Genomic DNA, 25,834 nt, shown 5'->3' on the forward strand with positions numbered 1-25,834 from the left:
ATAATGCAAACAATCATACTTCTGCTTGTTTCTTGGTATTATCAAAGCTGTTGATTTTGTAGATTATTTGGCTGAGGTGCACACAACAGGAGGGACATTCAAAACATTTTCAGACAAGCACATGCCCACATCCACCCTCTGGTCTACAGATGTGCCCCAATTCATGTCCACTGAGAAAAAAGACTGCTCAAGCCAAATGACACATAGAAACGTGCTTGCTGATGATCATAATTGTTATTGGTGACAATTGTCATTTATTGGTACAAGAGTATGCCCGTTCACTGCAGGGAGATTATCTGATATACATATTGAATATACGTTTGATTTCGGTCTTATGGCAGGAAGCTGTTCAGCACCCAATTGGTTCCAGACTTTGTGCATCGGTACCACTCATCATGTGATAGCAGAGAGAACAGTCTATGACTTAGGTGCCTGGAGTCTTTGACAATTTATAGGGCTTTCCTCTGACACTGCCTGGTATAGAGGTCTTGGATGGCAGGGAGTCTCTGCCCCGGTGATGTACTGGGCTGTATGTACTACCCTCTGTAGCGCCTTGCGGTTGGATGCCAAGCAGTTGCCATACCAAGCGGTGATGCAGCCAGTCAATATGCTCTCAATGGTGTAGCTGTAGAACTTTTTGAGGATCTGAGGGCCCAGCCAAATCTTACCAGCCGTCTTCACCACTGTGTTGGTGTGTGTGGACCATCTTAATTAATTAGTGATGTGGACCCCGAGAAACTTGGAGCTCTCGACCCGCTTCACTACAGCCCCATTGATGTGGATGAGGGTGTGCTCAGCTCTCCGTTTCCTGCAATCCATGATTAGCTCCTTTGTCTAGCTGACATTAAGGAAGAGGTTTTTGTGCTAACACCACGGTGCCGGGTCACTGACCTCCTCCCTCTCATCGTTGTCGGTGATCAGGCCAACCAATGTCATGTCGTCAGCAAATGTCATGATTTTGCTTGAGTCGTGCATGGCCAAGCAGTCGTGGGTGAATAAGGAGTACAGGAGGGGACTAAGCACGCACCCTCGAGGGTCCACCGTGTTGAGCTGGTCAGAGCATGCTCTGAGTATATGTTCTGGTAATCTGTCTGAATATTAACCTGTTAATTAAAAGGTCTTATTCACATTGTCTACAGAGATCGAGATCACACAGTCGTTTTGAACAGCTTGTGGTCTCATGCATGGTTCAGTGTTGCTTGCCTCAAAGTGAGTATAGAAGGAATTTAGCTCATCTGATGAAGGCTTGCGTCACTGGGCAGCTCGCAGCTGGGTTTTCCTTTATAATCTGTGATAGTTTGCAAGCCCTCCCACATCCGATGAGTGTCAGAGCGGGTATAGTAGGATTTGATCTTAGTCCTGTATTGACGTTTTGACTGTTTGATGGCTCGTCAGAGGTTGTAACAGTATTTCTTGTAAGTGTCCAGATTAGTGTCCTGCTCCTTGTAAGCAGCAGCTCTAGCCTTTAGCCCAGTGCGGATGTTGCCTGAAAATCAATGCCTTCTGGTTGGGATTAGTTCATACATTCACTGTGGGGACGACATCGTCGATGCATTTATAAATTAAGCTGATGACTTATGTGGTAAATTCCTCAATGTTATCTGATGAATCCTAGAACATATTCCTATCTGTGCTAGCGAAACAGTCCTGTAGCTTAGCATTTGCTTCATCAGGCCACTTCCATATTGAGCCCATCACTGGTACTTCCTGTTTGAGTTTTTGCTTCTAAGCAGGAATCAGGAGGATAGCGTTCTGGTTAGATTTGCTAAATAGAGGGTGACAGAGAGCTTTATATGTGTTACTGAGTATGGAGTAGAGGTGATGAAGAGTTTTTTTGCCTCTAGTTGCACAGGTGACATGCTGGTAAAATGCATTCAAATCACTAGACATTGAACTGACATCTGTATTCAGTGGGTTTGCTGTGTCAGAAGTTAAAAAGTGTTGGCTACGCCAGATTGAATAATTCAGTTCAGTGTGTTGGTAACTTGTAAAAGACATTTTCTAAAAGATATTGACATCCCATTGATTAACAGCCCACTTCTTTTAAGAAAGTATTTCTCTCCCTTTCCTCCACTGTTTGGAGTGTTGAGAGAGGCAGTAGTGCTGCTCTGATCAATGGCTGGCTGATGCTTTGCAATTAGGCATGATGAATTGTCTGGCTCTCGGATACATTGTAAATAATTGATTTAAAAAAGAAACATCAGATGTACGGATCCAAAACTCGGACCATCAGTGTCAGTGTGTGATGTATGGAAACCTAGCTAAGAGCCCATTTCCTCAGGGTCCTTGGGGAGAGGAGGAGAGGGCCCATTAAATAACCAGCAGATAGCCAGAGGGGGAGAGAAAGACAGGAGCATCTCATCAGTACTCTCTCCTCTCTCTCTCTCTTGCACTCTTTCATCCATTCATTTTTTACTTTTCCCCTCCATTGTTTTGTCTGTCCTTACCCTCTACTGTTCTCACCTCTGTACACGTCTCAATCCCCCTCTTTCTTTCTTCAGTGAAAATTGCTGAAAGGAATGTGGAATTGGATGCCTCCTCCTTTGAGCCTTCCTTTGAGACACAAGGAGATTTGTTTTGCAGGAGAGAGTTGTTACAGCTCAGACCTTCATTCTGGTCCCAACACATCATCATCATACAGCCCTTTATGGTTCAAAATACTGACACGATGTAAACACACATCTGCCAGAGAGACTGAAAAACAGCTTCTATCTCAAGGCCATCAGACTGTTAAACAGCCATCACTAACACAGAGAGGCTGCTGCCTATGAAAAGAATAGAAATCATTGGGCACTTTAATAAATGGATCACAAGTCACTTTAATAACGCCACTTTAACCATGTTTACATATCTTGCATTACTCATCTCATATGTGTATACTGTATTTTATACCATCTATTGCATCTTACCTATGCCACTCTTGTCATTGCTTATCCATATATTTATATGTATATATTGTTATTCCATTCCTTTACTTAGATTTGTGTGTATTAGGTAGTTGTTGTGGAATTGTTAGATTACATGTTAGATATTGCTACACTGTCGGAACTAGAAGCACAAGCATTTCGCTACACTCGCAATAACATCTGCTAACCATGTGTATGTGACCAATAAAAAAGGATTTTATTTGAAATGTGTAGCTCCTCCATACACAGGAAAACTAAGTTTGCCCTATATTGACTAATAAGGCAACATTATTATTGGCAATAATGTTGGCAACATTATTGTTGCCAACATGCACACTACTCATACATCCACTACAAATGTGAAAGAATGTACATCACTGAATAGATATGGTAAATGTAGCCATTCACCTAACAGTCCACTGAGTGAACATTCAGTGCCTGTCTGTTGAACGGGGTTCAGTGCCTGGCTGTTGAGTGAGTCACTGTGCTGGATCTGTTATGTGTTGTGTTACCTCCGTTCCTCTGACTCATCTCTATTTCTTCCCCGCAGACTCCTCACGCTATCTCACTCTTCAAACTGTAAAAGTTTGAAAATCATGGACTGTACAGGGAAAAGTCATTTTCTTCCAACTATAACTCTTGGTGCTTGACATTCAGTCCCTGCATTGTCTCAGAGTTTTTCCAGTACTTTGGATGAATCATGCTGTGAATGGAAATCAAGGACTTTTTCGACAAAAAAATCGAAACAAAAACATTATATTCCTTTCATTTAGTGGACAGTACAAACACTACACCCCCGTAACAGTTGTCTAAGCCCTTGTCCTCTCTTGCAACAGTAGTATCTAAGCTCCCGCCACAGGTTGACTCAATCAGTTTTCTTATCTCTGCTCCTGTTGAAGTGACAGACATGCAGCATCAGCTCTCCCTTTTACAAGGGGGGTGGGGGTGGGGGGGGGGGTTCAGAGAGACGTATAATCCCTTTATGAACTCCCTCCCTTCTGAAGTAGAGCTGGCCTCCAGAAGGTCAGCCGTGTCACAGAGCGTAGGCCCTGTTCCCTTCATACCGCCAGCCACAGATTGAGCTCCTCTATTCACAGTCTTACCTTGAGAAGCACACATTCAGCTTATCGCACTGGAATTGGCTAGACACCATGAATGCAAGAGAAGGGGTGGATGAATGCTTGAATGGAGCTGTGTCTGAATGCCTTCTCTCTATCAATTTCTCTCTCTCTCTCTCTCTCTCTCTCTCTCTCTCTCTCTCTCTCTCTCTCTGAGTTTCTCTCTCTCTAAGTTTCTCCTTCCACATCCTCACTCTCTCCATCCCCCCACTCTCTCTTAATCTCCCTCACACTCTTCCCTCAGTTCTGGGAATTGAATCAGTTCACTATGCTCAATGTCTTTTAAAGATGACCCGAATGAAGAGTGGGTCACACTGAAAGGGTTCATGGCCTTTTGTATATACCAAGGTAGGGAACAAATCTTGTACAGCTCACATTGTGTGTGTCCAGGTGAACAATGAGTGAATTTGCAAGTTGGTTATCTGGGTTTTGTTCATACATACAGAGGTACATACAACACAGTACCTATCACCTGTAAAACCAATACCAACAGTAGCAACCAATGTCAATGACAATGAATCTGCTCCATTCCTTGTCATTAAGAGTTAGTTAAGTTTCAATGGTTTTGTGAGGCTAGAGATTTAAACAATTAAACTCCATTGGATAACATCACAAAAACGTGAAGAGGTGTGACCAAACTACAATGCTAAACAAACAACACTATGTTCAGAACTACAACTGAGGAGGGATGCAAGGAACATTGTTGAATACATTGGGGACTATTGGTACAATCTTAAAACCTTTCTCTCTAGCTCATGAGCCTTCACGAGGCATCTTGTTCGATTGAAATGCCTGGTTGCTGTTGTTAGTGCCAAATGTGTGAGTACCACGACACCTGCAGAATCACCTCTTTCCCCCGCTAAGAGCCATGCCCTCCACCATCATGCAATGCCAACGAGCCAATTAAATAACTTACCATATAGTTCTCACTCTGACTCCTGATCAAATGCCTCTAACAGGGGTGTGCTTGTTTATCACATCAGACCTCACCACCTGTCACTAAATGTTAGTCTCAGTATGGTGGGAAATGTACAGCAGTGGTGCTGATAGATATTGTTGCTCAGTTCTGTGGCTGCCAGTCTCCAGGGCCTTCCCCTGTCTCCTCACACTGTTATTAGTAACATTTGGAGCATTGAGCTTCCACAGGTGGCTTCCCGGGCCAGGAACCTCACCCTCCCCGGTCCAATTACCTCACTCAGGATAGGACATTTTTATTGGTCTACTTGGGGACATCACATTTCCATGGGCTGCCTTGTAGTCTCCACGAGTAGATGCCTCTACTGCTCAATTACTTTCCCAGGCGGAATGGCATCTGCTCCCATCGAGACCTTTCGAGTCCCAACGCATTACCAGCGCAGTATTTCTGATCTACTTCAAACACAAAAAGCCTTCTTATTTTCCTCAGCTACCTCTCGGCCGTGATCGAATGTGTAGCAAGATTATTCCTGGGAGTCTGAGCAGCAGAGAGCCCCTCATATAGAGCTGAGCCCTCAGCCCTTAAAGACAAAAATATGGCTATTCTGTACATACTGTACAGTATACCCCTCCACACACTCTTCCCTAAACACATCCTCACTCCTTCACCCATATAGTATTATTGGCGCCTGGCTGGGGGAATGTTCCATAGTGCGTCAATTAAAGCAGAGAGGCGTGAACAAGGCCCTCTCAGCCATGAGCACATAATTAGCAGAAGCCATCATCACATCCAACCCCTCAATAAATGTTTCACATCACCCCCAGTCGTATACTCCAATTAGCAAGCACCTGAAGCTAGCATAAATATGTATTTTTATTAGAGGAATTACACATGCAGAGCAGAGGCACACGAGTTACATTATGGTACTGTATTAGACTTTATGCAAACATTTCCTTCAACCCAACATTAATCCGTAATTGCAGCCTCATTAGTTAAGAAATCAGAGGTGTGGGGACTGAGAGACAATGTCATTTGTAGACTAGGCATGGCAGGATGCACCCTGTCTAGTCTAATGTGTTAGTGGGAGAGATGGGAATTGAGGGCAGGGTTAGATATGAATTCAAAGTTAGGGAGTTAGCTGAGAGGTTACAAGTGGAAGAGCTCCATGCATCTGTACTATTTGGGAAAGCACAAAGCTGCGTGAATGTTTACCAAAATATCTTATAGTGTGTGTAGCCTGTTACACTCGTACTCACACACGGGTAGAAAATGACACTTCGGCACTAATAAGCGGCTGAATTGGAACGTAGTGGCTGTACGGTAACATGCTGTACATGACGTCAGAGCTCTGTATGGGTTTTGACTGACAACCGTTCTGAACTGGAGCACCGTGCTATGAGAAGTTGCCCCTCATCACTCCTGGTTATTGGGCAACTTTTGAGATTTTTTTGTTGTCCGAGTGAGGGAAATACTGTAAATTAAGATGACTCTATGTATTTTGAACAATGAGACATTGACGATTATAATAAATACCACTTTGATGTCATAAATATAGTCCAAATTTGCACTTTACATTTCCATATCATAAACTAATTTCATACACAGTGTCAATGTTTATGATCACTATGTTGGATGTACAGTTACACGATGACATGGAGTCATACCCTGGGTTGTTCTGAACAGAATGACCCCGTGGTTATTTATTGTGAAGGACATGTTCTGGGGCACACACACCTGAACGCATCAAAAAATTAAGAATGCCCACCAAAATGAAGGTCAGTTGTTGGACCATTTTTGGATTATGTAAACAACAACAGTAATTGTGTGACGGCGGGGATGCAGGGTTGTGTTCCACATGAAACTACAAGTGTGTTTGCTTTTTACCAACAAAAAAAGTACCTTGTAGTTCTTTGAGTCATAAAAGTGCATTGAACTTTGGAATGATGTGTGGCCATTTGGAGACACCATTTAGTCCCCTCACGCAAACCTTTTTTTTGCGGCCAACAGTACAGCAAATGTAAAATGCACATAAAATCAACAGTGTAATGTTTGGATTCAGTCTTGTGTCAGGTGATCTATAGTGTACTCAAATAAGGACTAAACATTTTCCCATTAAATTGCTTCCATAGTTATTCATATGCTTTTTAAATTTCTTCTGTAAGAATATTTCAATTTAGCCCTATCCATATAGGCCCATTCCCACGAGTGTAAAGGGTTAAACCTCCTCACGTTCCACTGTTAAATCATTCAGAGCATTGTAATCTTGGAAATCTGTGAGCTAAAATAGTCTGAAATAAAAGCCAATGTTTCCAGAGACCCCAATAAACATATATAACCAACTGCTCTACAGAGGTGGAAAAAGTACTCAATTGACATACTTGAGTAAAAGTAAAGATACCTTAATAGAAGTAAAGATACCCCAAGTAAATTGGAAAGTCACCTAGTAAAATCCTACTTGAGTAAAAGTCTAAAAGTATCAGGTTTAAAATATATGTAAGTATCAAAAATCAAAGTAAAAGTATAAATAATTTCATATTCCTTATATTAAGCAAACCAGACGGCTCCATTTGATATTTTTATATATAGCCAAGGGCACACTCCAATACAGGGATGTCCTCTTGATAGGTGTGTTAATTAGACACTTTTCCTGACCTTTTAAGTATTAAAAATGTAACGAGTACTTTTGGGTGTCAGGGAAAATATAAGGATCATTTTCTTTTTTTCTTTTTCTTTAGGAATGTAGTGAAGTAAAATTATAAGCATTTTTTACCTAAGTGCTTTAAACCACTGCTGTTCTAGTCCCTCGCTCCCCCTGGTTTTCATTGAGAGTGTCTCTCTCTCTCTCTCTCTCTCTCTCTCTCTCTCTCTCTCTCTCTCTCTCTCTCTCTCTCTCTCTTTACTGGCATGACGTATAATAAGAATCAAAATTGTCAATGGGACAACAGTAACAACAATAATCAAGGGCTAAAATAACCATACATTGAACAATAAGCATACGGTAGAGGACATGTGCAGGTTGATTGGTCAGTCAGACACTGTCCCTCTTCTTATGACAGGCAGCAATGTAGTGCGCTGCCAACCCACAGCTCTCTGCGTCCTCCCCCAACAGAACGGGTACCTACTCTCATCAGAGAGGTCTTTGAAACCTTGAATAAGGGTTTCAAATTTGGGGAAATGCAGCTCTGTCTCAGGTTCTGTTGTTGTGCAGTGGTTGAACAGCCTTTCCTCTACAGGGAGCCAGGTTTTCCTTTGTCTACCCTTCTCAATGGCAAGGCTGTGCTCACTGAGCCTGTACTTTGTCAAGGTTTTGATCAGTAACCATGGTCAAATAGTTAGCCACGGTGTACTGTCGATTTAAGGCCAGATAGCACTGCATTTTGCTTTATGCTTGTGTTTCCCAATAAGCAATGTAGTTTTGTTTTGACTGTTGTCGTGTCTTTGGCTATGCCGGATTAAGTGATATGACATGCTATTCTATAAAATAATTGATCCGTAATTAATACTACCTGATTGAGCTAATCGTGTAAATGTAATTAACTAGAGAGTCGGGCACCACTAAATAATATTTATAGAGCTGTTATCTTCCGAATAAACTCTTAAAGACCTAGTAATATTTTACATCAATAGCAGTCAATATTAATCATCATCTTAATTCAGTCTCATCTGAAAGTTGTAAATTCTTGGTTAACTGCACGAACCCTGGCTGACAAGTTGAATCAGCAATACAAAATTGGGTTTAATTATTTATTTATTAAATAGCTAACTGATCACACAGAATTACACATACGCATATTTAAATCATAACTTGATTACAAATTACGTCATAAAGGAAAACGTCACTAGCGGGCGGAACAGATATGACAGCTGGTTACACAAAAGAAAAGGGCTGGGTTTGAGTGAAAGAGCGGGAAGACTGAGGAACAAAGGGTGAAGCTGTGCTATCGTAAATACAGTATTTTATTCATTCTAAATTACCGCCCATTTGGAAAAGGAAAATTCAATAAATATTTACTCTGAGCTGCGCTTCGGTAGGTTGGTAGTAGATGGAAGGCCGTGTTGCCCAACCGAATCCTTTGTCCTTTGAAGAATGTCTCTGCTGGTAAATTGAATACGTTGTAGTAATGTTGTTGTGTGATAGACGAGATACTCTGTCTGTTCCTTCCTAGCCCACGTTTGCAGCTGCTGTTGCTAACTCAACGGCTAGGATGTATCACTTCTGTAGTGAATAAGAGTTCAAAGTTCATACCATTCGCAACCAAAGCTCACGCTGATGTTGGCTTCGTTCTGTAGTTTTATCTGAACCTCTCTGACATCGGACCGTCGTCCTCACATCCTCGGAACAGGAGGTTACATTGTCGTCAAGGCTTTATATAGGAAGGGAGAGGAGGGCGTTCGAAAAGTTTTATAGCCCATTTCTCTTCACAGGGTCTGGCCACTGATTGAGCAGAGATGAAAACCCAAATCTCACATTTTAGAAGCTAAAATCACATTTCATCAGATCACAAATAATTTCATATTCAAACATTTCAATTGAACAACAATTCCATGTTCATCCGATAACTCTCATGTGTAGACTTTCCACTGTAGAGTTTATGTCATCTTATCATTGATGAGAATGTCTCAGATGACAACCGAACTGACATCATATTCATTAAGTACCACTGCATATGTTCAATTAGTCGGATTACCAGAATATAAATAAATTTCCCTCCACCTTCTGATGTTCCCAGAATCTCTATGTTAACCAAGGGTTTTGCAAATGTAACATCAGTAGGGTAGAGAGAGGAAAAGGGGGGAAGAGGTATTTATGACTGTCATAAACCTACCCCCCGGCCAACGTCATGACACTGTGTTGTAATTTGGTTTATTCTGATTGGTTGGATGTGCTGGTCCTAAGGCTTCATTCAGTGTGTTAGTAGAACAAAATTGTGAACTCAGCCCCAGGACCAGCTGGATGAGGGGAACTCTTTTCTTGGCTCAGCTCTTGGCATTGCAGGGCTTGGTAGTGATATGAGAGGGTGTCTCTGTATTTTAGATGTTTCCAAAACTTAATTGCTCTTTTTTGTTTTTATTAATAGTGGATATTGGCCTAATTCTGCCATGCATTGCATTGTTTGTAGTTTTCCTCAGGACATGGAGGAGAATCATACAGAACTCTGCATGTAGGGTTTCAATGGGGTGTTTGTCCCATTTGATGAAATCTTGTTTTGCAAGTGGACCCCACATCAAATGCAATTGGGTCAATGACACAATCAATTCGTTTTAGCCAAATTTTTATAGGTAATTTAATTTGAATTTGTTTTTTAATGGCGTAGAATGCACTGCGTGCTTTCTCTCGCAGTTCATTCACTGCCTCATTAAGGTGTCCAGTTAAGCTTATTTTTAAACATAAGTAATTGTAGTGTGTGCAGTACTCTATATATTTTGTCATTTTAGATTCTGTCTTATCTGAGAAAATGGGTATGTGACTTTCGTCCCGGCTCTCCCCTACAGTGAGTGGTTTACTGCTGTGATAATTCCAGTCATCAGCCAGGGAAATGGTGGCTTACACGTGAGTCAGGGAGGGAGGGAAGATAGAAGGGAGAGAGGATTCTGGAAGGGAGGGGGTCCATTTGGAGAGAGGCAGAGGACTGCTGGGGGGGTGTTAAACTGGTACGTCTGTCCAAGGTTTGGGGGGCACATTAAAGATAGTTGGGGTAGTGGAGGGGACAATTGTTCCCCAGCCAGGCAGGAGACAGCGCTGGCTCAGGCTGCTTTTGAACAGGGCTGCTCAGCCACAAACACAGCACAGTTCTGGGCTGGCTGACTGACATTGGTGGGTTTGGATCTGTCTTGGCATGGGCTGCTGTGACAGCTGTCTGGAAATAGAGGGAGCCCCTGAGATGTGAGACGGGGAAGAGTGGGAGCAAAACAACATGCACAAATTACTGTGAAATTCTGTTGCCCTGTTCTCCCTACACAGTTTCCAACACATGCAGAGTACGAAATATGTGGCTCAGCCAAATCAACATAGAAAAAAAGGTATTATGGGGAGGATACTGTTTCTAAGTACATAACCACTGTAAGGAACATGTTGTAATTGGACACCTTTTATATTAAAGGGATAATCCACCCTAAGAAATAAAAATCATGAAAGTCTTGTCAATTTTGTGAAAGCCTACAGTAGAAGGCAAAAGTTTGGACACATCTATTCATTCCAGGATTGTTCATTATTTTTACTATCTTCTACATTGTGAATAATAGTGAAGACATCACAACTATGAAATAACACATATGGAATCATGTACTAACCAAAAAAGTGTTAAAATAAATCCAAATATATGTTATATATGATATTCTTCAAAGTAGCCAACCTTTGCCTTGATGACAGCTTTGCACACTCCTGTCTACAAAGAAAGAATGAGTAGGTATGTCCAAACTGTTGACTGGTACTGTATATACTATCAGTGGGTAAAATAAAAATGTTTAGCAATGATTTAACTTCTGAGTCGTCCATCTGTGAAAACCAGGAAATTGTGCAGGAACATGTCATAGTTACATAATTATTTTCAGTTGAGATATGAAATGTAAAAGTGTGTTACACCCTAACACTTTTAAAGATCATTTAATGTTGAATCTGAAAAACAATTACCTTCACTACAGATTGCAAAATCAGCAAATATATGGTATGGGATTACCTGTCCGTTTATATCAAATCAAATTTTATTGGTCACACACATATGTAGCAGATGTTATTACGGGTGTAGCGAATTGCTTGTATCGTCATGACAAAATGTATATTTTGCTTAGATGTGCTCAATCTAAACAGTGTAGCAAATTGTTCTCCTTCATGTGCCATGTTGCAATGCCCCCTGTGTCTGTGGGGAAACAGAGATATTACAGAAATTAGGAGATAGGAATCCCATTAGGCAATGACTGGATAAACGCCCTACCAAAATGACTGTCGGCCAATTGCATTCACGTTGTCAAGCTAATCATCACGCAATCCATTCTCAAAGTCAGGTTATGAATCGAGAAACCTGCCTATTTTCCTCGAAGGTACGTCAACACCCACCCGTAGCACGCGCTCCAGCAGGTGTATCTCACTGATCATCCCTAAAGCCAACACCTCATTTGGCCGCCTTTCATTCCAGTTGTCTGCTTCCTGTGACTGGAACGAATTGCAAAAATTGCTGAAGTTGGAGACTTTTATCTCCCTCACCAACTTCAAACATCTGCTATCTGAGCAGCTAACCGATGGCTGCAGCTGTACATAGTCTATCGGTAAATAGCCCACCCAATTTTACCTACCTCTTCCCCATACTGTTTATATTTATTTACTTTTCTGCTCTTTTGCACACCAATATCTCTACCTGTACAAGACCATCTGATCATTTATCACTCCAGTGTTAATCTGCAAAATTGTAATTATTCGCCTACCTCCTCATGCCTTTTGCACACAATGTATATAGACTCTCTTTTTTTCTACTGTGTTATTGACTTGTTAATTGTTTACTCCATGTGTAACTCTGTGTTGTTGTCTGTTCACACTGCTATGCTTTATCTTGGCCAGGTCGCAGTTGCAAATGAGAACTTGTTCTCAACTAGCCTACCTGGTTAAATAAAGGTGAAATAAAAAAATTAAATAAAAACGTTATGTCACGACTCCAAAGCTATGCAAAAGATTTGCAATGTTGTACTTCTTGTTCAAGAAATCGGTGATTGTAAAAGTACCCAATTTCATACTTGATTAAAAGTAAAGATACCAAAATAGAAAACAACTCAAGTAAAAGGCACCCAGTAAAATACTACTTGAGTAAAAGTCTAAAAGTATTTGGTTTTAAATACAGTGCATTTGGACAATATTCAGACCCCTTCACTTTTTCACATTTTGTCACAATACAACCTTATTCTAAAATGGATTCAATTGTTTTTCCCCCTCATCAATCTAAGCACAATACCTCATAATGACAAAGCATTGTTTTTCTCCAAATATGTTAATAATAAATAAAATGAAATATGACATTTACCCTATTATTCAAACCCTTTACTCAGTACTTTGTTGAATCACCTTCGGCAATGATTACAGCCTTGAGTCTTATTGGGTATTATGCTACAAGCTTGGCACACCTGTATTTGGGGAGATTCTCCCATTCTTCTCAGCAGATCATCTCAAGCTCTGTCAGGTTGGATGGGGAGCATAGGTGTACAGCTATTTTCAGATCTCTCCAGAGATGTTTGATCGGGTTCAAGTCCGGGCTCTGGCTGGGCCACTCAAGGATATTCTAAGACTTTTCCCAAAGCCTCACCTGCATTGACTTGGTTGTGTGCTAAGGGTCATTGTCCTGTTGGAAGGTGAACTTTCACCCCAGTCTGAGGTCCTGAGAGCTCTGGAACAAGTTTTCATCAAGGATCTTTCTGTACTGCTCCATTCATCTTTCCCTCAATCCTGACTAGTTTCCCACTCCCTGCCGCTGAAGAATATCCCCATAGTATGATGCTGCCCCTACCATGCTTTACCGTAGAGATGGTGCCAGTTTTCCTCCAGATGTGACGCTTGGCATTCAGGCCAAATAGTTCAATTTTGGTTTCTTTAGACCAGAGAAGGTGCTCCAAGTGGTCTGTCATGTTCCTTTTACTGAGGAGTGCCTTCCATCTGGCCATTCTACCATAAATGCCTGATTGGTGGAGTGCTGCAGAGATGCTTGTCCTTCTGAAAGTTTTTCCCATCTCTCCAGAAGAGCTCTGGAGCTCTGTCAGAGTGACCATCAGGTTCTTTGTTAGCTCCCTGAGCAAGGCTCTTCTCCCACGATTGCTCAGTTTGACTGGTCGGCCAACTCTAGGAAGAGTATTGGTTGCTCCCAAAATTTAAGTATGTTGGAGGCCAATGTGTTCTTGGTGACCTTCAATGCTGCAAAATGTATTTGTACCCTTCCCCAGATCTGTGCCTCGACACAATTCTGTCTCTGAGCTCTACGGAAAATTCCTTCGACCTCATGGCTTGGTTTTTGCTCTGATATGCACTGTCAACTGTGGGATCTTATATAGAAATGGTGTGCCTTTCCAAATCTTGTACATCAATTGAATTTATTAATTTATTAAGTTGTAGAAACACCTCAAGGATGATCAACGGAAACAATAAGCACCTAAGCTCAATTTCGAGTCTCATAGCAAAGGGTCTGAATACTTTTGTAAATAAGGTATTTCTGTTTTTAATTTTTTAAAACATTTCTACAAACTGTTTTGCTGTGTCATTATGGGGTATTGTGTGTCGATTGATGACACATTTTTAATTTTAGAATAAGGCTGTAACATAACAAAATGTGGAAAAAGGGAATGGGTCTGAATACTTCCCGAATCCACTGTATACTTAAGTATCAAAATAAAACTACAAACATTCCACATTCCTTACATTAAGCAAACCAGATGGCACCATTTTCTTGTTTTTTTTAAATTTACGGATAGCCAGGGGCACAGTCCAACACTCAGAGATCATTTACAAAGGAAGCATTTGTGTTAAGTGATTCCGCTAGATCAGATGACCAGTAGGGATGACCAGGGATGTTCTCTTGACAAGTGCGTGAATTGGACCTTTTTCCTATCCTGCTAAGCATTCGAAATGTAATGACTACTTTTGTCTGTCAGGGAAAATGTACAATTTTCTTTAAGAATATAGTAAAAGTAAAAGTTGTAAAAAATGTAAAGAGTAAAGTACAGATACCCCCCAAAAACTACAGTGGTACTTTATACCACTCCACAAAATTCATGCTAATGTTTAGCTTTTGAGCTAGTGCCCAATTGATTCCCATTCCCTCCTTGAAGGAGAATGCCCATTGACGACACATGGGCAACGTACACAATGGGCGTTAATATGATTCTAATGGAGTTTCCCATCTCCTCAAAAGTATCCCTGTGGGAAAGAAACGTACTCTGCTCTCACTCTGGGCAGAGACCAACTGAAAGTTGAACTCTGTGAGAAGTTGATAGTGTAGTTTGTTTAGCCGATTTTACAGCTAGATATCTACTTCACATGCTAATATCAACTTTGATATTAGCTATGTGTTCTAGCAAGCTACTTAGCCAGCCAGCCCAAAGAGAGAGAGAGCTTTGCAATGTGGGTTATGTAGTAGACTTGAGGTGAAACAGATTCCCAACAACAACTTTCACGTTTCTACCAACCTTGTTATAACCACAATTTTTTTAAATTCATTTTTATCTTGATTTAACTTGGCAAGTCAGTTAAGAAAAAAAATCTTATTTCCAATGACAGCAGATTAACTGCCTTGTTCAGTGGCAGAACGACACATTTTTCCCTTGTCAGCTCGGGGATTTGACCTTGCAACCTTTTGGTTACTAGTCCAACACTCTAACCACTAGGCTACCTGCCACCCCACGTACTCTGTTCTCACTCTGGGAAGATAAAATGAAACATTTGTTCTCAAAAAGGATGGTTTCAAATATATTAGTGTTATTTAACAATATTTAACACTGCTAATAATAGGAATTAGGATTTTGGGGTAGATTATCCCATGAACTCTTCCTTTGAGACATATTTCAGGAGTTTCATTACGGTCCAACCTGATGGACCATAGTGATTATTGTTTTCATAAAGGGTTTGTGAAGTTTTAAAGAAGGTACCAGCCATGATTCAGCTTGAATAATATTAATGAATCTCAATGTTCACGTAATGTACTAATTTATGGGCTTTCTAACATATTTTTGATCCTTTGTATCAATTTTTTTAAATACGGCAACTCAAATCATTATGGTTATTGCTTGTCACATTGAGTTTGCTTTGTTGTATTACTTACCTAACATAAGCCCATATGGCAGCTTCAACATTCACTGCTTCTTCTCCATTATATCACTATAGAGTTATCCCTTTACAAAGAGCAATGTTACAAAACATAGATTTAAATAAAGACATGTACTGTATGGCAGTAACTTCTCTACCATTACTCTTGGTGTTGTCCTACCATGAAAGGCCTTGTTAACGACCACTGTTTTAAGGTGCCAATTTCCCACTGCTGGTACCCAAAGCACCTTCCCTTTGTGTTACCCAACAGAGAGAATAATAAATATAATTCTCTTTCTCCTCCTCCATTTTGCTGCACTCTAATTTTCCTGCTCAGCCCCCCGCCGCCCCTCCCCTACTGCTCGTAACTCTGGGCTGGCTGTGTGCATCTGCCTGGCACACTCAAGCAGCGGGAGGAACAAACAGGAGTGGAGGACACAGAGGGTCTTCTATGCCCTCTGGCTTGGATGACCACCACTGCTAAGGTGAACGGAGCATTACCATCTCAAACACACCAGGAACCAGTTGTCAGGGAGCTAAGAATTTAAACTTGCTACATCTGCTCACAGCTTCACAGCGTCACAGCTATCTCCCTAACATACACTTATGCACACATGCATGCACATAAATACATATGCACAACCACACATTGACACACACACACCCACACAGGGGCAAACTTTGTGATTTTGGAGGCCCCAGGCAGTTTTACTATTTGTAGCCCATGTATCTGATGCCATGCCATACTATTTTAGACCAGACAGCACCACATACATGGGCTACACATACATGTCCTCTGCCTCAACGACGATGGCAGCATTGTCAAATGTACAATCGCTGGATAATAAAGTTGCCGAACGACAAGCATGTATATCCTATCAATGGGACATTAAAACTGTAATATCTTATATTTCACAGAGCCCTGGCTAAAAGACGACATGAATAACATACAGCTGGCTGGGTTATACACCGTATCGGCAGGATAGAACAGCAGCCTCTGGTAAGACAAGAGGTGGCGGTCTATGTACAGTGCCTTGCGAAAGTATTCGGCCCCCTTGAACTTTGCGACCTTTTGCCACATTTCAGGCTTCAAACATAAAGATATAAAACTGCATTTTTTTGTGAAGAATCAACAACAAGTGGGACACAATCATGAAGTGGAACGACATTTATTGGATATTTCAAACTTTTTTATGAACAAATCAAAAACTGAAAAATTGGGCGTGCAAAATTATTCAGCCCCCTTAAGTTAATACTTTGCAAAACAGCTCGAGCTCAGAGAGGTTGGATGGAGAGCATTTGTGAACAGCAGTTTTCAGTTCTTTCCACAGATTCTCGATTGGATTCAGGTCTGGACTTTGACTTGGCCATTCTAACACCTGGATATGTTTATTTTTGAACCATTCCATTGTAGATTTTGCTTTATGTTTTTGATCATTGTCTTGCTGGAAGACAAATCTCCATCCCAGTCTTAGGTCTTTTGCAGACTCCATCAGGTTTTCTTCCAGAATAGTCCTGTATTTGGCTCCATCCATCTTCCCATCAATTTTAACCATCTTCCCTGTCCCTGCTGAAGAAAAGCAGGCCCAAACCATGATGCTGCCACCACCATGTTTGACAGTGGGAATGGTGTGTTCAGGGTGATGAGCTGTGTTGCTTTTACGCCAAACATAACATTTTGCATTGTTGCCAAAAAGTTCAATTTTGGTTTCATCTGACCAGAGCACCTTCTTCCACATGTTTGGTGTGTCTCCCAGGTGGCTTGTGGCAAACTTTAAACAACACTTTTTATGGATATCTTTAAGAAATGGCTTCCTTCTTGCCACTCTTCCATAAAGGCCAGATTTGTGCAATATACGACTGATTGTTGTCCTATGGACAGAGTCTCCCACCTCAGCTGTAGATCTCTGCAGTTCATCCAGAGTGATCATGGGCCTCTTGGCTGCATCTCTGATCAGTCTTCTCCTTGTATGAGCTGAAAGTTTAGAGGGACGGCCAGGTCTTGGTAGATTTGCAGTGGTCTGATACTACTTCCATTTCAATATTATCGCTTGCACAGTGCTCCTTGGGATGTTTAAAACTTGGGAAATCTTTTTGTATCCAAATCCGGCTTTAAACTTCTTCACAACAGTATCTCGGACCTGCCTGGTGTGTTCCTTGTTCTTCATGCTCTCTGCGCTTTTAACGGACCTCTGAGACGATCACAGTGCAGGTGCATTTATACGGAGACTTGATTACACACAGGTGGATTGTATTTATCATCATTAGTCATTTAGGTCAACATTGGATCATTCAGAGATCCTCACTGAACTTCTGGAGAGAGATTGCTGCACTGAAAGTAAAGGGGCTGAATAATTTTGCACGCCCAATTTTTCAGTTTTTGAATTGTTAAAAAGTTTGAAATATCCAATAAATGTCGTTCCACTTCATGATTGTGTCCCACTTGTTGTTGATTCTTCACAAAAAAATACAGTTTTATATCAAAAGGTCGCAAAGTTCAAGGGGGCCGAATACTTTCGCAAGGCACTGTATATTTGTAAACAACAGCTGGTGCACAATATTTAAGGAAGTCTCGAGGTTTTGCTCACCCGGGGTAAAGTATCTCATGATAACTGTGGACCACACCATCTACCTAGAGTGTTTTCATCTGTATGCTTCGTAGCTGTCTATTTACCACCACAAACCGATGCTGGCACTACGACCACACTCAATGAGCTGTATACGTACATAAGCAAACAGGAAAACGCTCATCCATTGGCGTCATTCCTAGTGGCCGGGGACTTTAATGCAGGGAAACTTAAATCCGTTTTACCTCATTTCTACCAGCATGTTAAATGTGCAACCAGAGGGAACCACCTTTACTTCACACACAGAGACGCATACAAAGCTCTCCCTCTCCCTTCATTTGGCAAATATGACTATAATTATATCCTCCTGATTTCTGCTTACAAGCAAAAATTAAAGCAGGAGGCACCAGTGACTCTGCCAATAAAAAAAGTGGTCAGATGAAGCAGATGCTAAGCTACAGGACAGTTTTGCTAGCACAGAATGAAATATGTTGCAGGATTCTTCCAATGGCATTGAGGAGTACACCACATCAGTCACTGGCTTCATCAATAAGTGCATTGATGACTTCATCCCCACAGTGACTGTACGTACATACCCCAACCAGAAGACATGGATTAGAGGCAACATCCGCACTGAGCTAAAGGGTAGAGTTGACACTTTCAAGCAGTGGGACTCGAACCCGGAAGATAGTAAGAAATCCTGCTATGCCATGCGATGAACCATCAAACAGGCAAAGTGTCAATACAGGACTAAGATCGAATCGTACTACACCGGCTCTGACGCTCGTCGGATGTGGCAGGGTTTGCAAACTATTACAGACTACAAAGGGAAGCACAGCTGAGAGTTGCCCAGTGACACAAGCCTACCAGACAAGCTAAAATACTTCCATGCTCGCTTCGAGGCAAGTAAGACTGAAACATGCATGAGAGCATTAGCTGTTCTGTATGACTGTGTGATGATGCTCTCCGCAGCTAATGTGAGTAAGACCTTTAAACAGGTCAAGATTCACAAGGCCGCAGGGCCAGATGGATTACCAGGATGTGGCTTCACTGACATTTTGACCTCTCCCTGTCTGAGTTTGTAATACAAACACATTTCAAGCAGACCAACACAGTCCCTGTGCCCAAGAACCTAAAGTAACCTGTCTGAATGACTACCGACCCAAAGCACTCATATCTGTAGCCATAAAATGCTTTGAAAGGCTCTTCATGTTTAACATCAACACAATTATCCCAGAAACCCCCGACCCACTCTTATTTGCATACCGCCCCAACAGATTCACAAACGACGCAATCTCTATTGCACTCCACACTGCCATTTCACACCTGCACAAAGGTAACACCTATGTGAGATCGCTATTCATTGACTACAGCTCAGCGTTCAACACCATAGTGCCCTCAAAGCTCATCACTAAGGTAAGGACCCTGGGACTAAACACTTCCCTTTGCAACTGGATCCTGGACTTCCTGACGTGTCACCCCCAGGTGTTAAGGGTAGGTAACAACACATCCACCACGCTGATCCTCACCACTGGGGACCCTCAGGGGTGCTTGCTTAGTCCCCTCCTGTACTCCCTGTTCACCCACAACTGTGTGGCCAAGCACTACTCCAATACCATCATTACGTTTGCTGATGACACAACAGTGGTAGACCTGATCACTGACAGCAATAAGGAGAGGTCAGAGACCTGGCTGTGTGGTGTCAGGACAACAAGATCCACAAGTTCCTTGGTGTCCACACCACCAACAAACTAACATGGTCCAAGCACACCGAGACAGTCGTGAAGAGGGCACAAGAAAACCTATTCCCCCTCAGCAGACTGAAAAGATTTGGCATGGGTCCCCAGATCCTCAAATGGTTCTACAGCTGGACCATTGAGAGCATCCTGACGGGTTACATCACTGCCTGGTATGGCAACTGCTCGGCCTCCGACCACAAAGCACTACCAGTACATCCCTGGGGCCAAGCTTCCTACCATCCAGGACCTCTATACCAGGCGGTGTCAGAGGAAGACCCTAAAAATTGTCAAAGACTCCAGACTCCGGTAAGCGAGCAAGCGGTACCGGAGTGCCAAGTCTAGGTCCATTAGGCTTCTAAACAGCTTCTACCCCCAAGCCATTAGACTCCTGAACATCTAAACAAATGGCTACCAAGACTATTTGCATTGTCCCCCTCTTTTACGCTGCTGCTACTCTCTGTTATTATCTATGCATAGTCACTTTAGTCACTCTACCTACATGTACATATTACCTAAATTTCCTCGACTTACCCGTGTCGAGGTACCCCCTGTATATACTCTAGTCTTGCTATTGTTATTTACAGCTGTTTCTAAATGATTTGTTACTTTTATTTTTGGTATTTTTGGTATTTTTCTTTAAACTGCATTGTTGTTTTAGGGCTTGTAAGTAAGCATTTCACTGTAAGGAGCATGTGACAAATAACATTTTATTTTATTTTATTATCAGCAGCACCTGTCTTTTTACAACATAATAATGCATATTTTATCCCCCTAGAGTCCAAGGAACCGCGGCCAGGTTTCTACTAAGCTAGCCACATTTAGCACCAGGCTTCCCAAATACAGATCAACCTGGGGAGGTTCATGGCAGAAAAATAGCTAAATAGGGGTGGAGACCCGGTGCAAATCGGTGACGCCTCGCTACACATCAAACCAATCAAATGCCTTGCTTGGGCGGATCTCCAATAGTGCTCACTAGATTAGTGTCGTAGGTGCAACAGTGCAGGATGATTATTTTTAGAGTCTATGTTGAGGATGGCCGGGAAATCACTGATTAAAACCCCATCAAAGTGTGTTGATGAATGTCGATTTTGTGTATAGAGCCTTCTACTGAGAAAATGTGTTTTTCACGGTCTGAAAACATTGACTAACACAATCATGTGGGAGAAGGATTCTTGAAATGTAACATTGAATCAAAATCTTGCTGTTGGGAGCCAGTGGACCATTCAAAACATTTTTACAATACAAACTTCTCCAGACCTCCAAAGGAGGCGTGACAGCGACGTGACTTTGGAGGTTCAGCAACGTGGGACTACTACTAAGCTATCATATATAATTGTTTTCAGATGGTCGTACCAAGGATAATTTAGCTATTTGATTTTGAATTTAAGGACACTTGTAGGTGAAAATAATATCTATTTAAAAAAAATATTTGATGTAACATTAAATTTGTCATTAATGCTATTAGCAAATGAAACGCATTGAATAACAGATTCATACATGGAAAAACAGTTAACCCTGCTGGTTATATACAGTGCATTCGAAAAGTATTCAGAGCACTTTCTGAATGCACTGTAGGCTAACTGCTGAACGGGGCATAGAATATACTTTGATTTTATTGTTCAGGTTCACCATTAGAAATATGTTTGGTAGTTTTGCTTGAAACAATCAGTGTATTTGGTCATTTTAGATATACAGGCTAAAGTTGACTATTTCATAAGGAGCAGCAATCATATTATGAGGCACACCGCATTGACAAAGAGGAAGAGAAAATAAGTTAGCTAACAACTTCCAAACGGTCAAAACCATTAGACTTTGAAATGTAAAATCCAAAGTTGTGCTAAATTGTGCTGTACATTTATTGGCTTTGTCATAGCTAATTTGTAAACAATAAATATTGATACATTACTAGCTCAAACCCTAGCTCAAACCATTAATCTGCGAAAATGACAAGATAATTAGTTGGTGATCGGGATTTCAGAACCAAAGTGGGAGGACACAAAACATTGCCTGTCCCCCCTTATCAGTGGGGTGGTAGATTCCTAGTGTCCCTTATGACTCAGATCAGGTGCTAGATAGTACATACACCATAAACATACATCATTTACACACACACACACACACACACACACACACACACACACACACACACACGCACACGCACACACACACACACACACACACACACACACACACACACACACAGTCTTGTACAGCTAACCTTGTGGAGACACAATTCAGTCTCATTCAAAATCCTATTTTCCCTAACCATAAATCTAACCCTAACCTAACCAATTCGTTCTGTAATCAAAATTAAACGTATCATTCATGTATCGTATCGGAGCCTGTGTATCTAGATACGTATCAAATTGTGTTGAAAAGGAATGATGCACATCACTAATAAGTTGGTTTAATTTTCTGTGAAATGTCAGTCTGTGTCACGCCTGCCCCTGCTTCCCCTCCCTGGCGCTCAAGGGCGCCAGGCTACCCGTCATTATACACACCTGTTACCATCATTACACACAGCTGCGCTCATTGAACTCACCTGGACTCCCTCACTTTGTTGATCGTCCCTGCATATATGTCTGCTCCTCTGTGTTGTTCCAAACAGTATTGTTCGTCGTGTTGTGTTTATGTCCTGATGTTGTTCTTGTTCCGTTGCATGTCCGTCTATATTAAATGGTTCACTCCCTGTACCTGCTTCTCATCTCCTGTGTTGGGCCTTACAGAATGCTACTACCATTACAAGAAGAATCAGAGATTATTTGGGGGTTTTTGTTTTGTTGGTGAAGTCGGACCCGGGGGCCGCCGCCGATGGAACTGAGGATGCCTAAGATGGATCGTCGGGCTGTCATGTCCTAACTGGCTCGAGAGGTTTCCTTGCCCCGGTTGACTCGGCAGGTTCCCATCCCACATCATGCCTCAGCTGGCTCGTCGGGCTCCTATGCCTCAGCCGATCCATACGTTTTTTTGTTTTGTTGGTACGTTGGGCTTGGATTCCGCCGCAGATGGAACCAGGGATACCTAAGCTGGCTCGTCGGGCTGTCACACCCTAGCTGGCTCGTTGGGCTGTCACACCCTAGCTGGCTCGAGAGGTTTCCTTGCCCTGGTTGGCCCGGCAGGTTCCCATCCCACGTCATGCTTTAGCTGGCCCATGGGGCTTCTACGCCACAGCGGTATCGTCAGGCTGTTACGCCTCAACCGGATCGTCAGGCTTCTATGCCTTAGCCGGTTTGTCCAGCGTCCAAGCCTCGGCCGACCCATCCGGCTCGCCCAGGTGGGACGCCGAGTGGCGCCTCTAGAGGGGGGGGGGGTACTGTCACGACTGCTCCCGCTCCCCCAGGCTACCCATCATTATACTCACCTTTTACCATCATTACGTGCAGATGTGCTCATTGGACTCTGGACCTGGACTCCCTCACTTTGTTGATTGTCCCTGAAAATACATGTCTGCTCCTCTGTGTTGTTCCAAACAGCATTGTTTGTCGTGTTGTGTTTATGTCCAGATGCTGTTCTTGTTCCGTTGCATGTCCGTTTATATTAAATGGTTCACTCCCTTTACCTGCTTCTCATCTCCTGTGTTGGGCGTTACAGTTACAGCTTTGGCAGCTGTGGCTGATTGGCCGGTTCACAGTAATTCTAGCTAAAGGTGAACTCCTACATAGAGGGGGTTAGGTGGTCTATCCCCTATTTTACACACTCAATTTCCTCCTATAAACACTGTTGGTTGGTTTCCTTCTGCCTGACTGTGGACTAGCAACAACAACACGAAAACCAATGGACATCTATGTCACTGAGCCAGCAGATTCAGTTTGTGACTGAACATCGCGTGAATGCTCACTCATTACGCCAGCTGTGGCAGATGCAACTTTGTTTGGGAGGTGTGAAACGGCAAGAGGATCTGGGTGCTAAACAAAGCCTCAATGCCACCACAAAAACAGGCAAGCCAGCAAAGCAGCCAGCGCTGGATAATGTGGTGATTACAGAGCTTGGATGAGGCAAACTCCCTTCTATTAAAAGCATCATGCTCTGAGCATATTTCAATCTCCGTTTAAACGCTGGATGGCAATGAGTAAAACCCCTCACCCCTCCTCCACACCCTCTCAATCCCTCTCAACACACACACACACACACACACACACACACACACACACACACACACACACACACACACACACACACACACACACACACACACACACACACACACACACACACACACACACACACACACACACACAAAGGGACACACCCAGTGACAAGCATTCCAGCTGTAAAGCACAGAGCATCATGTCTCGAGTGGAGGGGGGTTAATAGGCATGCTTCATTAGATGATAGTCTCGATGCAGAAGTGGGCAGTCTTGCTTTAAGACATGTGATCCAGCTCTCTCACTCTCTCTCCCGCTCTCCCTATCTCCCTCTCTTTCTCACCCTCTCTCTCTTGGCTTCTCTCTCTCTCTATGGACATTCCCTCACTCTCCCTTTCGCTCTCTGGCTGGGCTGTATTGTAATACACATATAGACACTACTTAGTGCTTTGGAAAGAGGGTTGAGCCTCACACACACAACCAGAGCAGCTTCTCAATGGGGGGACGGAGCCAAGAGGAGACAGAACTATCGTTCCGCTGGAGCCAATCTCCGTCCGTGTCTGAGAAGTGAGGAGGCAAATTAACTCCCTGTCGTCACGAGAGGGCTTTCATCCTCACAGGAGTAAGAAGAGAGAGAAAAGGGAGAGGGAGAAAGAAGGAGAGAAAGGAGCTGCTGTCTGCGCTGGTATAAAGGTGACCTGAGCAGCTTTCCATCCTGTAAACCCTGGCTAGTTTGTGACAGAGTGTCGTGGCTGTGAGCTGAGGAGGTTTCTGGTGACTGCACTCTCAGGATTTCAGACGGACAGTGAGAGGAGGGAGCCGAAACAACAGAGCTCCTCACTCTCTTATCCTGCAGCGCTGTGCTCATTTACACCTGGATCTTTGTTGGGAAACCCTGGCCTCAGACTATGGATGGATTTAAGACAGTGTTGTGAGTCTGTTGGACAGACGGTGATACTGACAGCCGGGCTCTTTTTCTTCTGACCAGACAGACCACTCAGGTAAAGGGTTTGGGGCTATTCTTTGGGACTCTGTTAGTGCTTTGTGATTATATTCTGTTCCTTTTGAAAATATACTTTCATTTAAAACAATCGGATTATGGAGCTCTTTTAAGATAAGGTTTAGCTGTCATGTTTGTAAGAAGTGGAAGGGCTCCAGGAGCCACTGTATTAAGATGACAGGTATGGGCTGTGAGCAAGAGACAGGCAGAGCATGTGACATGACCAGCATACATGTGTTGGATTGAACTGCTGTTTGGTTTAATGAGGAGTGTAGGCTATGCACATTCCAGATATGGCGTGTTTTTGGACATTTCCTGTTGTCTGATATGCTGAAAGTGCCATGCAGTTCTAAGTAGGGCAGAGATGTCAGTCTTATGCTGCTACTTATGGAATACAATAGGCAAGGCTGTAACATGCAAATGTTCCAGCCCAGACTCTAATTTATTCATTTTAATGCAAGGCTATATTACAAACAGTTATTAGTCTTAATTGAGATCTGAAATTGACACATGAAATCCATATCAAGTCTATTCCATTGAGATTTTTCTACAGGCTATCCTAAGCTGAACCGTGTCATAGGCATTTACTTACCATGTACAATTGCCCCTTTACAACCATGTTGTAGGGAAAGCTACACATCAGCAGGAAGCCTATCTTGTGCAGAGACTGTGCGCAGGTGTGTCCGAGCAGGGGCCATTGCACTACGTGTTTCGTCTAAATTGGCCGGA

At 42.5% G+C, this 25,834-nt stretch overlaps 1 protein-coding gene across 2 annotated transcripts in view; it reads left to right on the forward strand.

Annotated features, from left to right (window-relative positions):
• Window positions 1–24,560: 24,560 nt before the first annotated feature.
• LOC135541122 (chemokine-like protein TAFA-1) overlaps window positions 24,561–25,834 on the forward strand; it is a 281,395-nt gene continuing 280,121 nt past the window's right edge. For both annotated transcript variants that reach the window (XR_010455923.1, XM_064967239.1), the window contains exon 1: window positions 24,561–25,106. The gene's annotated coding sequence lies outside the window, so the exon portion shown is untranslated. The remainder of the gene's footprint in view (window positions 25,107–25,834) is intronic.

This window comes from Oncorhynchus masou, chromosome 6 (genome assembly GCF_036934945.1).
Source record: "Oncorhynchus masou masou isolate Uvic2021 chromosome 6, UVic_Omas_1.1, whole genome shotgun sequence".
Lineage (NCBI taxonomy): Eukaryota > Metazoa > Chordata > Actinopteri > Salmoniformes > Salmonidae > Oncorhynchus > Oncorhynchus masou.